Source organism: Pelodiscus sinensis, chromosome 11, assembly GCF_049634645.1.
Source record: "Pelodiscus sinensis isolate JC-2024 chromosome 11, ASM4963464v1, whole genome shotgun sequence".
NCBI lineage: Eukaryota > Metazoa > Chordata > Testudines > Trionychidae > Pelodiscus > Pelodiscus sinensis.
The window spans coordinates 31732115-31736897 of NC_134721.1; positions in this window are offsets into that span (position 1 = coordinate 31732115).

Genomic DNA, 4783 nt, shown 5'->3' on the forward strand with positions numbered 1-4783 from the left:
GAATGAACGGCTTTGATTCGGTGTGGGATTAGAGTGAGGTTTGGCATTCATCCTTCCCAGCTAGCTCTGGGGTTCCAATTCAGCTAGGCCAAAATCTCATGAACTGCCATCAAGCAATGTTGAGTTTTGGGGCAATGCAAACCATATCCAGAAAACAAGGTTCTTGTAGGTCTGGATCTGACTTGAAGAAAAACTATTAGGGCCGACTTGGATTGTGGATTAAAATGCCACCTTTTGCAATTCAAGGGCAAGGCTTGGATCTAAGGTTTTAGTTCAATACTATAGTTAATGAAAGCCATCACATGTCAGGGTCACAACCTAAAAAGTAATCTTTTTTGCAGACAGGCATTTTCTATACTACAAGTTGGCATCTTGAGTACCACTGTGTGGTAACAGTGGGTAAATTAAAACTCTTGTTTAAAAAATATCTTCCACTGTCAGTTTTGTATTATAGAAAATTATGTTGGCTGGATAACAGAAATGAAACAACTGGGTAGTGAATATAAATGGAAATGGCCGATCACTTAGCACAGTATTAGGTTATGGTATTTCAGTCTACTTTGCAATTACAACTCTTTGCCAGGCTCAAATAGCCCCAGTAGAGTTGGCTGCTTCCTTTCACCTCCTCCCACTGTTAGCAGCACTGGAGAACAAATCCTGAAACAGGAAACCTAAAGGAAGCACTTTCATGATCCTTGTTGTTAATGAGACTGTCGCTCTTCAGGGTATCAAGCACCAGAAGGCTTGTTGCTAGGCAAAGGCACAAATTAGCTTTGTCACATTGCTCTATGGATGAGTCTGAAGGTCTGAGTTTAAGCAAGCGGCTGAATTCTAGGCGTGCTTGAATGTTTACTTCATTTAAAAACTGATATTTAGAATGAATTAAAAACCAACAATTTTAACTCATGTTAATCCTGCTATTAGTTTTTGTTTATTGTAGCGCTGTCTCCAAAGACTTGCATTAAAATCCTTTCCACTAAAATAACAGTCTGGTTTTCTGGCTTCCATTTATATTACATTTTCATAGTAAGTTTACCATGGACATTAATATGCCATAATCTTTTTTCAGAGTTGTAATAATATTGTGGTATGAAAACATCATCTCCACGGAATGACAGCACTTTGCAGTAAACTAGGAATCTCTACAATTTGGCATCAGGCTGTATTCCACACGGCACAATAATGTGATCTTTTGTCTAAACTTGTTTGGATTCAGTCATGAAATTGCAGTAATTTCTGTTCTAGTGAATGCTGGACTAAAATTATTGTTAAAGGAAAACACGCAATGTAAAGTAGCTACTGTACAAATTTAACTGGCTTGCTGTTTTAAGCTTAAGTAATTTGACTGTTGCTGATAGCTGAAAGTGCCCATCTGTGGTACACTGAAATGGTTTACTCTGTTGATAATCTCTATCTAGATATGTGCGTACCCACAGCATATGTGTGAGTGTGCGCACCACACATGCCTGCCTACTGCTTTGACATGAATGCAGAATTTTAGTCTTTAAATCTATTCAATGAAAAAGATGCAGAATAAACCTGTGAGTGCATTGAAATCACTTGTAATTAACTTTAGTGGTCTAGGATTTCATCATTTTGGCCCTCCAGCCACTGTCAAGGGGAGAACAGAACAAAAATGGAGGTTTAAGGGGGTCAATTCACAGTGATTCCAGCTGATTTGTATCAATTTTATCATCCAGTATTGGACAGCCTTTATGTGAGATTCTTCCTTGCTTTACCAGAAAAGTCAAAATGTAGCTGGAAACCAAGCTGCATATATTCTCTCTTGCTAGAATGGGCAATGACCACTCCAGGACTTGCTCTAATGTGTCTATTTCTACACAGAGACAATATTTTCTCCTGGGGTGTGTCTAGACTACATGCCTCCTTCGACGGAGGCATGTAGATTAGCCAGATCGGAAGAGGGAAATGAAGCCGCGATTAAAATAATCGCGGCTTCATTTAAATTTAAATGGCTGCCCCGATCTGCCGATCAGCTGTTTGTCGGCAGATCGGGGCAGTCTGGACGCGACGCGCTGACAAAGAAGCCTTTCTTCATCGGCACAGGTAAGCCTCGTGAAACCAGGTTTACCTGTGCCGATGAAGAAAGGCTTCTTTGTCGGCGCATCGCGTCCAGACTGCCCCGATCTGCCGACAAACAGCTGATCGGCAGATCGGGGCAGCCATTTAAATTTAAATGAAGCCGCGATTATTTTAATCGCGGCTTCATTTCCCTCTTCCGATCTGGCTAATCTACATGCCTCCGTCGAAGGAGGCATGTAGTCTAGACACACCCCTGGTCAGGTAGACGGTTCAATTACATACAGAATGAACAGCAATATTGAAGAAATCGCTATTTTAACTTAACATAGAAAATGCTGACAGTAAAATATCCTGAAATGGGCATAGGAGAGAGATTAATTCTGACATCTCAAAGATATCTTTATGGAATTGCTTAAACATTTAGATCATTTAGATGTATGGAGATTCAACCTGTTCAGTGATGCAGCTAAGCAGGAAATAGATTGTAGATTCTTCAACAAAATGAAGGTATAACTGGGAGAACAGCACTATCTGCTTATTTTGCAGGATGGGGGGATGTATTCACAAGGGCATGTATAAGAGACTATATATTTGTTTTTTCAAATTTCAAGGAGTATTTTCTAGAGCCATTTGGCTTATACATAGCTTTGTGTATGTACTTTGTTCAATGGTATCAAATGTAATTTTGAATACAATATTACTGCTGAAGCAAATATCTGATACTTGCCAGTCATACTTGCTACATGTCTATATGCCATGATATACATTTTTAATGACCTAAATGAAATTCGGGACAGGGTATTTTATCACAATTTTGCTGCAATAAGCATCAGGAATAGCACATATGAGAAGAGGATGCTAGGAAAATGCAGGTCAGTCTGTCTATCTGTCTGTCTCTACATCTACATTTATGTATAATTGGGGAGATTGCTGGGTTTCACAATTGACGACAAAGAAAAAGTTACTGTGAGGGAGAGGGGTTAGGGTTAGGGTTCGCACAGCCCAGGAAGCTCCCGTTGGCCGGAAACCATACCATCTGTTAGGTTCATAGATGGCCTTTTGTTATAATACTAGACACCAGTGGTCCTCAAACATTTTGTGTCAGCACCCCCTTTCACACAGCAAGCCTCTGAGTACCACCCTTTCCTTATGCATTCAAAGTGGGGCAATTTAATTTTTAAAAATTAAATTTTAATTTAGTTTAAGTGGGGCTATCAGCCCCAAGTCTGGTAGTAACAGCTGAAGCCATGACATGCACAGGACTGACAGCATCTGACCTTTAGGTAATAACCTCACAACCCCTCAAGGAGTTGTCACCTCTCTCCCCCTCCCAATAGTTTGAGGGCCCTGTATACTGTAATGTTTAGTGTAGACAGAACCTCCACCAGTAGATGGTGCTTTGTCCTTATCTTAATGGTAAGTAGTTGATCTGATCTGGAGGGTTGGCCATAAATTCAGTCCTGCTTCTGAGTACTGCTGTTGACACTTGAGGTGTTCCAATAAATCTCTGTGATCCCATAAGTGAGTATTACAGTACTTTGGGCCACCTCCTAGACTTGTAGAGTTTAAGGCCAGAGGAGTGATCATGATAATCTAGTCTGACTCCTTACACGTCACAGGCCATGGAACTTTACCCACCCACTTGGGCAACAGACCCATAATCTATAGGTGAGGTGGTGAAGTCCTCAAATCATGACTTTAAGACTTCAAGTTACAGAGACTCCACCATTTACTCCACTTTAAATCATAAAGTGACCCATGTCCCATGCTGCAGAGGAAGGCAAAAATAACCCCAGTGTCTCTGTCAATCTAACCGGGGGGAAATTCTCTCCGGACCCCAAATATGGTGATCAGTTGGACCCTAAGCATGTGGGCAAGACCACGAGCCACACACCTGGGAAAGAATACTAATAACTTATCCCTACCCTTCTACTGTTCCATCACTGGCCATTGGACATATTTGCTACAGGCAGACACAGATTGCCTACACTTGCATGTGGCCCATCTAATCATAGCATACCTAGGGGGTATGTCTACACTAGCCCCCTAGTTCGAACTAGGGAGGATAATGTAGGCATTCGAAGTTGCAAATGAAGCCCGGGATTTAAATATCACGGGCTTTATTTGTATCTTCCCGTCCAGTCACCATTTTTAAATTCCACTAGTCCGAAGTAACTGCCCGTGGCTACACGCGGCAGTGAAACGGTAATTCGAACTAAGTAACCACGGGCATTTACTTTGGACTAGTGGAATTTAAAAATGGCGACCCTTAGTCTTTTATTCACAGTGGCTCATAGTTATCCACACTACAGGCAGTCCCCGACTTACGCGAGAAAAGCCCCGTTCGTAAGCTGCTCTGGTGCCCCTGGTCTGCTGGAGACCGTCTCCAGCAGACCAGGGGCACTGGGCGGGTTCCCGCGCTTCTGAGGCTTTGCCAGAGCAAAGCCTCAGAGGCGCGGGGAACTGCCGCTGCTGCCGCTTCAATCTGGGTGCCTGTGGTCTGCTGGGGACGGTCCCCAGCAGACCACAGGCTCCCGGACTGAAGCCGCAGCCGCGGCGGGGTCCCTCCCTCTGAGGCTTTGCCAGAGCAAAGCCTCAGAGGCTCTGCTCCCCGTGTCCCTGGTCTGCTGAGGAGGGGGGGGCGCAGCTAGTGTGCTCCCCCCCCCCCCCCCCCCAGCAGACCAGACTTTTGTTTTGGACTCTGGGGCAGAGCAGCTGGGGCGCTGCCGATTGGTCCTGC